Below are 12,358 nucleotides of genomic sequence, written 5' to 3'. Positions count from 1 at the left end.
GTTTCTTCAAAACATAAGCAGCAAGAGTAGTTTTGTTTTTGTTTTAATACTCCTTCCTATTTTTAGAGATACATATATAAATGGTGGGGATAAAATGACTCTAGAATTTGCTTCAGAATAATGGGGAGAGGGCGCCTGGGTGGCTCAGTGGGTTGAGCCTTCGGCTCAAGTCATGATCCCAGAGTCCTGGGATTGAGCCCCGCATGGGGCTCTCTGCTCAGCAGGGAGCTTGCTTCCCCATCTCTCTCTGCCTGCCTCTCTGCCTACTTGTGATCTCTCTCTCTCTGTCAAATAAATAAATAAATAAAATCTTTTAAAAAAGAATAATCAGGAGAGTGCTGGATATGTAGGTAGGAATATTGATGAAGTAAGATTAGCCGCAAATTGATGTGTTGAAACTGAATGACAGGTTCATGATACATATGTGTGTGTGTGTGTGTGTGTATTCATATATGTTTGTGAAGTTTTCCGCAAGGTTTTTTTTAAGGAGGATATTGTCATAGGAATTTTTTTTTTTAAACAACAAAGACTGGTAGAAAAGTTTAAGAGTCCCAAAACAGACCCATGTATATCAGAACTTAGTAAATGCTGACTAGAATTTCAAATCAGATGGAAACAAACAAAAAATGAAGGTAAGACATTTGCTTTTCATTTGGGGAAAATATATTAGATATTTATCCCGTACCATTTACAAAAACAAAATTCAGTTGAATTAAAACCCTGAAGATAGGGGACGCCTGGGTGGCTCAGTCAATTAAGCGCCTGCCTTCGGCTCAGGTCATGATTCCAGAGTCCTGGGATGGATTCCCACATAGGGCTTCTTGCTCAGAGGGAGCGTGCTTCTCCCTCTGCCTGCTGGTCTCCCTGCTTGTGTGTATTATCTCTCTCTGACAAATAAAATCTTAAAAACAAAACAAAACAAAACAAAAAAAACCCTTAAAGATAGGGGAAAAAAATCAAAATTTTTTAAATTTTAAAAGACTATGTTTATGATGTTGGGATAGGAAATTTTTAATATTTCCAACACATATAGCAAAGAATTAGAACCCAATATGTAAATAAACCAAAAAAGTCAATGAATCAGTAAGAAAAGGACAAAAACTCAATAGGGAAAAAATGGGGAAAATAGGCAGTTCTTAGAAGAAGAAGCAAAATTGGCCATTAAAGATAATGCAAACGGGAACTCCCTTCTACTTGCTAGATGGGATACTGCCCCATTCAGGAATCCCTTAATAAAGCCAATTAGATCTTCAAAAAAAAAAAAAAAAAAAAAGAGAGACATGCAAAGGTCATTAGCCTCAACTAGTAACACTGAAATTTAAATTCAATTTATATTAAATTTAAACAAGAAGGTACCATTTTCACCCACCAGATTGCCCCAAATTAGAAGTTTGATGATATCAAGGATTTGCAAGGTAGGAGAACAAATGGGTTTGCCTGCTTTAGAGGGCTAATTCACAACATCTATTAAAATGTCAAACAAGTATGCTCTGTGACCTAGGACTTCTATTTCTAGGGTTAGTTCCAAGAGGCACACCCATCTACTTTCACATAGAGGCACGAAGACACAGTCATCACAGCATGAATTGAGCACCTACCATGTGTCAGTCACTGTACTAAATGTGGGGATAGAATCGTGAAAAGACAGACAAACTCTCTGTCCTTGGGAACCTGGTGTTCTATGGGAGAAGACAGACTCTAAACAAGGTCAATAAATGTAGTGTATTAGGAGGTGACTTAGGAGGCAAAGTCGCCGGGTCTCCAGGCCTCTAGGGGTGGATGGCAAGGAGAGCAGGAAGGGAGGGCTGCCCAGAGACAAGGGAAGGGCAGGGGCTGCCTATACTGTGGCCGCTTACTTTCAGCCGACACATCACCCAAACACTAGGGACCTGCAGGGCCACGAGGTAGCCAGGCCTGGGTGGGGATGGAGGTAAAGCTAGTTTGCTTTCCATTAGGAAAACAGGGACATCAGAGCTGAGCCGTGTCCAGGGCCTACAAGGCAGAAGGTGCCCAGTGGGTGAGGGAGTGAATGAGGCAGTGCCTGCAGGCCAGGATGTGTGCAAGAACTTCCCAAGTCGTTCCAATGGGTAAGCCTGACCCAAGGGATTCATTTCCTGTCATTCCTTCTGCATTGATCACATTCTAGGCTGAGGCTCAAGTTCCCATTCTTCATGAATGGATGATTGCGCAGTCTGCAATCACCAAAGCAGCCTTTTAGGGTTGAAAGGAAAAACCAACACATCTGGTCCACTCTCTCCACAATTTTAGCCATCGCGGTTTTGGCCTTATCTGTGGGAAGAGGGTTTGTAATTTTAAGTAGGGTAGTTCAGGGACATTTGGACGAAGACTTCCAGAAGGTAATGAGTGAGCCATATAGATAGCTGAAGGAAGAGTGTCCAGAGGGAGCAGCAAGTGTAAAGGTAGGAGCATAGCAGACATGTTTTAGAAATAGCTAGCAAGGGGCACCTGGGTGGCTCAGTGGGTTAACGCCTCTGCCTTCAGCTCAGGTCATGATCCCAGGGTCTTGGGATCAAGCCCTGCATCGGGCTCTCTGCTCAGCAGGGAGCCTGCTTCCTCCTCTCTCTCTGCCTGCCTCTCTACCTACTTGTGATCTGTCTGTCAAATAAATAAATAAAATATTAAAAAAAAAAAAAAAAAAAAAAAAAAAAAAAGAAATAGCTAGCAAGTCACGGCCTGAGTCAACTACAAGGAGAAGAATGCCAGGAGATATTCTGGCAGACCAACTGGGCCATTGTGAGGACTTTGATTTTTACTCTCAATGAGGTGCAGAAGGCCTGGGAGAGTGTTGAGCATTGATTAGCTCTCTGCTATTAATGGGAAAATTCTGGCTGCTGTGCTGAAAGCAGAGGGAAGGAGAACAGGAAAGGAAAAAGGGAAATCAATTAGTAGGCTGTTGCATTGTAGTTGTGAGACATTGGAAACCACCTAAATGTCCATAAGTAAGAGGGTATTTTAATAAACTGTCTGTAGAATGGAATATTAAACATCAGTTCAGTTTAAAAAAAGTTCAACTGATCTGGACTGATGGGGCAGTATCTTTGAGACACGTTTTTGGTTAGAAAACAAATCGCTGGGTGGGAGGTTGGGGGAACAGGTGGTGGGTAATGGGGAGGGCACGTTTTGCATGGAGCACTGGGTGTTGTGCAAAAAGAATGAATACTGTTACGCTGAAAAAATAAATAAAATGGAAAAAAAATTAAAAAAAAAGAAAACAAATCGCTGATTGATATAAATTCATTATGAAACCATTATGGTTTTTATTTAGTTAATTTAATTTAATTTAAGTAAACTCTATCCCCAATGCGGAGCTTGAACTTACAACACTGTGATCAAGAGTCGCATGCTCCACAGATTAAGCCAGCCAGGCACCCATGAAAGCATTATGGTCTTGAAAAATATGCAAAACAACACTCCATTTTTCCTGTGGGTGTGTATAAATAATGTCAGCTAGCACTTATCTGGCACTTACCATATGCCAGGCACTGTTTGAAGTGCTTTGCATATAATAACTTATTCTATCCTAATAATAACTCTGTGAGGTAATATCATCATTTCCACTTTATAGATTCAGGAAATTATGGCTCAGAGAGGGTAGACGACTTCTCAAAGGTCACACAGTTTGTATGTGACAGAGCCAGAATTTGAACATAGGAAGTCCAGCTCCAGAGGCCAAACCCTTAACCACTCTCCTATATTGCCTGTCCTAAACAGATATATAGATAGATATATCTATCTATCTATCTATCTATATATATATATATATATGACAAAAGGTATGGAAGAATTCGCAACAAACTGACAAGTGTGGGAATTTCAGAGGGGAGGAACTATACTGGATTGTGGACAGAAATGACAGATAATGTGAGTTTTATCTTTGTTTTAGAAAAGAAGGTAGCCATGTATTATTTGTGAGATTTGAATTTATTGTTTTTTTATAATGGAAGTCTGATAGGGGAGAGAAATCTGCAAAGGAGAAAGGAGAAGGAGCCAGCGAATCAGAAAATTATTCTGGCTCTTCAAACTCATTTTTTGAAAGTGAGAGAGAAAGAAAGAACCAGCTTCTACCCTTGCCCCTTCCAAATCTGGTCCTTCATTCTGTGTCTGTCAATCCCTCTACCATCTAAACCAGTGGTCACCAGCCAAAAATCTGTACTTGCCTTCCAGCTCAGTGGAGGCCTCCTACTTCATGGAGAATGGACACCAACCACCCATTGGCTCTGGATGGCAACTAACTCTCAGACATCTTTAGGCAGGGTGGCTGCAATCACCCAAGAACTCGCTCCTGGAGAAGGTTGCAAGTATGAGCCTTTGGTGACAGCCATCAAAAGGATCCCTGAAGAAGAGGGCACCACTCTGCCTTCCATAGTTCCCACCCAGCCAAGCAAAGGGAAATCTGTTTCCTCGTCTCTTTCTTCATGGCTGATGTGGAATTCTTTTGGGGGAAGGATTACACAAACCTTAGCAAACTGTGATTAAGAACAAAAGACCATAGGACACAAACCGAATGTCCACCAACTGATGAATGGGTCCGTAAAAGGTGATAAATTCATGTAATGTAGTAGTATATTTTAATAAAGTGAATTAGGTATCGCTACATAGTATAACATAGATGAACCTGAAACATGATACAAATAAAAGAAGCCAGGCTGGGAATGACAAATATTATATGATTCTACTTAAAAGAAATTTTTGGAAGAGGCAAATCCATAGAGACAGAAAGTAGATTAATGTTTGCTAGGAGCTGGATGGGGGGATGGAGAGTGACTGCTGATGCAGGGATTTCTTTTCAATAAGCTCATGTAAGGGGCGCCTGGGTGGCTCAGTCGGTTAAACCTCTGCCTTCGGTTCAGGTCATGATCTCAGGGTCCTGGGATCAAGCCCCGCATTGGGCTCTCTGCTCATCTAGGAGACTGCTCCCCCCTCTCTCTCTGCCTGCTTGTGATCTCTCTCTCTCTCTCTGTTAAATAAATAAAAAATCTTAAAAAAAAAGAAAAGCTCATGTAAAATCAGTGCTAGTCAGGCCAGAATGAGGCCTTTGTCTTTAGGGAGTAGGAAAGAGAATCTCTGGAAATCCCATCCTCTGCATTTGCAGTGGGCATTCGCTTGGTACATCAGCCAGGTATTTTAATATTTGATATGTTTTAAAGTTACAAAAATAATTCATGCTTATGACAGAATGGAGGGTATATGTTAGGTGCTATACATTCATGACTTGACTTAATCTTTGCAACACCCTTGCTAGGTAGGTGCAATTATTTCCAATTTCCAGATGAAAAAACTGAGGCTCAAGAGAAGTAACATGAACTGCCCAAGGTCACATAGCAGAGTTAAAATTTGCAGCCAGGTCCATCTGGGTTCATAAACATATATGAAGTAAAAAGTGAAAAAGCCCGGGCGCCTGAATAGCTCAGTGGGTTGAACTTCTGTCTTCAGCTCAGGTCATGATCTCGGGGTCCTGGGATTGGGCTCCACGGCGGGCTCTCTGCTCAGCAGGGAGCCTGTTCCCCCCATCTCTCTGCCTGCCTCTCTGCCTACTTGTGACCTCTCTCTCTCTGTGTCAAGTAAATAAATAAAATCTTTTAAAAAAGTGGAAAACCCATATACCTCCTAACATACCCCATTGCCAATCCCTCTCCCTCAATTAAAAAAAGTTAGTGTTGGGACACCTGGGTGGCTCAGTTGGTTGGGTCGATGCCTTCCACTCAGGTCATGATCCCAGCGTCCTGGGATCAGGTCCCGCACCGGGCTCCTTGCTCAGCGGGGAGCCTGCTTCTCTCTCTGCCTCTGCCTGCCTCTCTGCCTGCTTGTCTTCCTCCCTCTCTCTCTCTGACAAATAAATAAATAAATGAAATCTTTTAAAAAAAAAAAAAAGTTAGTGTTAAAAAAAATTAGTCTTAAAAATGAGTGTGTAACCTGGTAATTCACAGACCTGTACCCCTGGGGCTAATAATACATTATATGTTTATAAAAAAATAAAATTTTTTTAAAAAATGAGTGTGTATCTTTCAGAGATCTTTTCATAAAAATACAAGCCCTCATGCATCATACACATGCACACATTTAAGTATTTTTAAAAATTTTTTTTTATTTATTTGACAGAGATCACAAGCAGGCAGAGAGGCAGGCAGAGAGAGAAAGAGAGGGAAGCAGGCTCCCTGCCAAGCAGAGAGCCCCAGGCGGGGCTCTATCCCAGGGTTCTGGGATCATGACCCGCGCCAAAGGCAGAGGCTTTAACCCACTGAGCCACCCAGGCGCCCCCATTTAGGTATTTTTAATTTTTATGTGTGTGTTTATATATTTTTAATTTCTCACTTTGAAAGTAGTACTTTCTTATTTATAATATTTGAAAAATATAGGAAATAACAAGAAACAAAAAATAACTATTACATAGACTTGGGAAGCAACATCTTCACTATTAACATCTTAGTATATTTCCATCCAGAGTTTTTAAAATTTGTTTTATTAGATATTGAGTAGGTACAAATACAAATATATGTATGTAGAACATATGGTTGTATAAAGAATGAGGCAACAAATTCTGTATACATACGTACAATTCAATTTAATAAGAACATTTGCAGTATCTTTCAAACTCTCAATTTTACCTGGTTCCCCAGTTCACCCTGAATGCACTCCTGTTACAGGATAGCAATGGCTATCTTGAATTTTGTATTTATTATTCTTTACATTTCTTTATAATTTCACCACATAGGTATATATCTCTGTATTGGTTATCTATTGTGGCAAAACAATATTTAAGTTTAAAATTACAAATATATATATTATTTTATACAGTTTCTGAGAGTCAGAAATTCAATGGTTAATAACAGTGGTTCTGGCTCTGGGTCACAGATGGGGATGTAGTAAAGCTGTTGGCTATAATCGTCTGGAGGGTTGGCTGGGCCAGGGGGATCTTCACATGACTGTCTGCAGGAGGTTTCAGTTCCTCACCACAAATGGGCCTCTCTTTAGGGCCGCTCATAACAGGGCAGCTGGCTGCCCCCAGAAAGAGTAATGAGACAGAGAAAGAGATAACCTAATCTCGGAAGTGACATACCATCACCTCTGCCATTTGCCATCAATAACATAAGGACAACTCTGGTATATTGCCAGGGAGTGAATTTCAGGAGGGAGGGATCTTTGGGGGTCATCTTGGACGAGGCTGGCTACCACAAACCCTACACAGTATGTAGATTAGTTTTTTTCTGTTTTCGAACTATATATAAATGGAATCATACTTCATTATTCTCTTACAAGTTTTTCATGGAACATGTTTCTGAGATTCTTTTATGCTGTGTGTAACTAAATGCACTTATTTCTCACTGTATCATATTACTATGTATAAATATACTACTGTTTGTTTAAACGTTTTGCTATAATGGACCCAGGAGTAGTTTCCAAATTTTTGTTATTAAAGGAATGCTGCTATAGGGATGCCTCGATGGCTCAGTTGGTTCAGTGTCTGCCTATAGCTCAGGTAATGATCCTGGGGTCCTGAGATTGAGTCTCGCATCGGGGCTCCTTGCTTAGCAGAGAGCCTGCTTCTCTCTCCACCAGCTGCTCCCCCCACTTGTGCTCTCTCTTTCTCTGACAAATAAAAATGAAATCTTTAAAAAAAGAAAAAGTAGTGCTGCTATAAACATTCTTTTTTTAAAGTTTAAGTTTATTTATTTTTAAAGATTTTATTTATTTATTTGACAGACAGAGATCACAGGTAGGCAGAGAGGTAGGCAGAGAGAGAGGGGGAAGAAGGCTCCCTACGGAGCAGAGAGCCCAATGTGGGGCTCGATTCCAGAACCCTGGGATCATGACCTGAGCTGAAGGCTGAGGCTTAACCCACCGAGCCACCCAGGTGCCCCAAGTTTATTTATTTATTTTTTAGTAGTAATCTCTACACACCCAATGTGGGGCTAGAACACACCACTCTGAGATCATGAGTTGCATGCTCCTTCAACTGAGTCAGCCTGGCCTCCCTGCTGCTATAAACATTCGTATACGTGCATTTGCACATTGCAAGAGTTATTTGAGAGCATATATCAAAGAATAGAATTGCTGGGTCATAGGGCATCATCAATTCTGCTAGGTAACAGTATGTTTTTTTCCCCAAAGTTATTCCACATTCTTGAACCACACTTGACTTTATCAGATTTTCCCATTTTTCCCAGTCTGGGGGGTGTGAAATGGCATTTCATTGAGGTTTCAGTTGTCATTTTCCTTGATAGCTAATGAGGTTGAGCATCTTTACAGATTTACTGACCACTCTGTTTCTGTTTCTCTTTAGCATCTATGCAAGAATTTTCTCCACTTTCTTTCGTCTTTATCATATTGATTTCCTGGCCTTTTTCCTATGCATGGTATTTAGAGTTGAGATTGTGTCGCACAACTAATTTTTATACTTTTATTTTCACTTAACATTACACCACAAGCATTTCCTCATCATCTAATCTCAGCAAACATGTTTTTAAAACAGTGTTTTCTGGGGTGCCTGGGTGGTTCAGTTGGTTAAGCATCTGCATTTGGCTCAAGTTATAATCCCATGGGTCCTGGGTTCAAGCCCGATACTGGGCTCCCTGCTCATCAGGGAGCTTGCTTCTCCCTCTTGCTCTGCCCCTCTACCCTACTTTGCTCTTTCAAATAGATAAATACAATGTTTTAAAAAAAATCTTAAAAAGTGTTTTCTAATTAAAACAATATAGCCATGTTAGATAACATAGAAAAGTATAAAAAAAGAAAAGAAAATCACCCATAATTTGACTACCTAACTACCTTTTTGCATTCTGGTAGAATTCCTTCTACTATATTTTGTGTGTAATGTACATTCTTTATAAATCATAATTCTCAGTATAGTTTTGCAATTTGTTTTTTTTTTTTTTTGCAATTTGTTATGCTTGGAGCATCTTTCCACTTCATTAAATATTACTCAGTTACAGTTTTAATGTGAGAATTTAACCCATGTAAACCATCACCCTATTTTTGACCTTCTTAATTTTTAATTTTCTTTCCTATGTTATAAATAACCTTGCACAGACATCTCTGAGGATAAATCTTTGGATGCATGGACTCAAAGATCATTTCTCAATGATCTTTCCAGACCAGTGTTTAAGGCTTTTGGTAAATATTGCAAAGTTCCCTTCCCAAAAGACTCTTTCCATCTCTCCAAAATATAAATCTCTTCACATCCTTTCTGTTCAAGACACCCGGCTGGCTTCTTTGGTGCCCATGCAATGTCCTGCACGTGCGGATACACATTCATGTTCAGTCTCCACTACCAATTCTCCCCTCTCGGCCTTCCCAATTTATTTCTAGGAAACACCATGGACTCTCACGTTAGACCTCCATGCCTTTGCTCAGGCAGCACCCTCCACCTAAAATGCCCCTTGCCTCCTTTCTCTTCCAGGCAAAATCCTATTCTTTTAAGGACCAGTTCAATAAAGCTTATGTCTCTGGACAGGGCTGATCTGCCCTCTGCTGGGCCCCCAGAGCACATCATAGACTTCCATAACGATAATTTTCACATTGAAATAATTTCGACACCGGAGGTTAACAGATTCACACAAATCATCACATCCTGCCCTGGTTTAAAACTCTACCATTGGTGGGGGACACCCGGGTGACTCAGTCGGTTAAGCATCTGCCTTTGGCTCAGGTCATAATCCTAGGGTCCTGGGATGGAGCCCCATATCAGGCTCCCTGCTCAGTGGGGAGCCTGCATCTCCCTCTCCCTCTGCTGCTCCCCCTGCTTGTGCTCTCTCACTCTCTGTCAAATAAATAAATAAAATCTTAAAAAAAAAAAAAGCTCTTCCTTGGAACATAATAGAAAGTTCAGAAATTGGGGCGCCTGGGTGGCTCGGGGGTTTAAGCCACTGCCTTCGGCTCAGGTCATGATCTCAGGGTCCTGGGATCGAGTCCCGCATCGGGCTCTCTGCTCGGCAGGGAGCCTGCTTCCCTCTCACTCTCTCTGCTTGCCTCTCTGCCTACTTGTGATCTCTCTCTGTCAAATAAATAAATAAAATCTTAAAAAAAAAAAAAAGTTCAGAAATTGGCCCCAATACACTTGGGAATGCAGATTATGATAACAGAGACATTTCAAACAAGTTGGGAAAAGATGATAATATTAGGATAACTAGGTGGTTATTTGGGGAAAAATTGTGGATTCCTGCCTCACACCAAAGTGACCTTATGATGGCACAAAACTGAAATATAAAATATGAAGTCATGTAAAAACCAGAAGAAAATAGAGAATTTGTTTTCTAATATTGAGTTGGAGGTTTTCATAAGAATGACATAGAACCTGGAAACCATAAAGGAAAAGACTGATAAATTCACATACGTAAAAAATAAAAGTTTGTCCACAGTAATAAATGATAAACTGGAAAAATATTTACATCTTAGGTTTAGAAAAAAAAGGATAAAAATTCCTATAAATCAACAAGCAAAAGCTCAATGGAAAGATGAACTGGAAAAAGGGCGAATGAAGTGAACAGAGAATTCACCAGAACTAGAACCGGCCTCGCTCCCCAAGAGCACCTGGGTGGCTCAGTCATTAAATGTGTCTGCATTTCGGCTCAGGTCATGACCCCAGCCTCCTGAGATAGAGCCCTGCATCCTGGGATCCAGCCCTGTGAGCTCCTGCTTGGCGGGGAGCCTGAAAAAGAACTAGAGCCCCACCCCCACTAAAAGGCTCATAAATACGAAAAATTGCTCGACTTCTCTCTTAATAAAAAGAAATGAAAAATAAAAGTTCCTCTTGGTTTTTAATCTGTCTGATTGGCAAGGAAAATAAGGTTTGACAATACACATTCAGAATGTAAGGAAAGAGGCACTCTCATACTTTACTGATGGGAAGGCAAAGTGGTACAATTGCTAGGGAGAGTACTTTGCCAATATCCATTAAAACAAAACAAAATCAAGTTCATATACTCATTTACTGGTATTCTACTTCCAGGAATTTACCTAACAGATAAACTCCCATGTATGCAAAATAACAAATGGACAAATTATAGCATTACGTGTAATAAGAAAGGAATGGAAACCACCTAAATGTTCGCAAATAAAACATTAGGCAAGGAAATGATATGGCATGTCTTTATAAGCTGTGTGTTAATTTTAAAAACTGAGGCAGACCGAAAATGTGGATCTCAGTCATAGAAGCAAAATGTAGAAGTGTTTATAGCAAGCTAGCATTTGTATAAAAAAATCTGTACACGTAATTAGCCTGTGAATACACTGACCATCTCTGAAAGACCTCAGAAGAAAGTGATGAACGCTGTGGGGAAAGCAGGGGTGGGAAGAAGATTTAACGTCTTCATTCTGTGCTCTTTGCATATTTGTAATTTTCAGTGTTCTTGTATACCTATTTTTAATCAATTAATTAACATAAAACACCCCTCAGTGTTTAGGATCAAGTCTAACTCACTTCCACGGTTGACTTTCTAACCTCCTCCCATGCACATTTTCTCTCCCTCACTACCTTCCATTCAACTTGCTTCTCCTTCAGTTTCTGGAACATGCCAAGATCTTCGCGCCTCAGGACATTCTGCATAAACTGTTCCCTCTTCCCAAGTTGCTGTTCTCTAGGTTCTTACCATGGGTCAGCATTTTCTTTTATTTCACGTCTTGGATTCTGTGTCTCTCTTCAAAGAGGCCATCCCTGGCCACCCTACATGTACAATTTGTTGAATAAATGCCTCTCTCTCTCTCTCTCTCTCTCTCTCGCTGGGCAGGCAGGGCGGGTTTACATCCCTGCCCACCCAGTCTAAAGAAGTACCTCCCTTGACTCTTTATGACAATACCCTGACTCACTCCTTTCATAGCACTAGCCACTATTTGAAATTACCTTGTGTATTTTCTTAGTTGTTTACTGTCTTTCTCCAGCTCAAGGGTTTGTCTCCATGAAAGCAGGGGCCATGTCTTGTGTTGTTTCTACCTTTAGCAACCCAAATAATAAACATTTGTGGGATAGATTTATGCAACATATACTATGGACCACACACTGTGCTACAGATTTCATAAATAACAACTCTCTCAATCCTCGCAATAACTCAATGAGGGAGATTGGTTTTTTACCTACTTCACAGTTATGGAATTTGAGGCACGGAGCCGTTGAGGAATTGGCCCAACTGACAGAGTTGGCATCCGAGACACAAGACTCTTAGCTACAACGCGCGCGACGCTTTTTAGATATATAAACTCACAGATGGATGAAATTGACTGATTAAATGAACGAACTCATGGAAAAATGAATATAAACGTTGATTTTTTTGCGTCCCCAGATCTGCCGCAAGGGGGCGCTCTCTCCCAGGTCTTCACGCCAGTCCTCAAGGCGCGCACTCCCTTT

This window comes from Meles meles, chromosome 16 (genome assembly GCF_922984935.1).
Source record: "Meles meles chromosome 16, mMelMel3.1 paternal haplotype, whole genome shotgun sequence".
NCBI lineage: Eukaryota > Metazoa > Chordata > Mammalia > Carnivora > Mustelidae > Meles > Meles meles.
Note: the sequence above shows the minus strand (reverse complement) of the source record.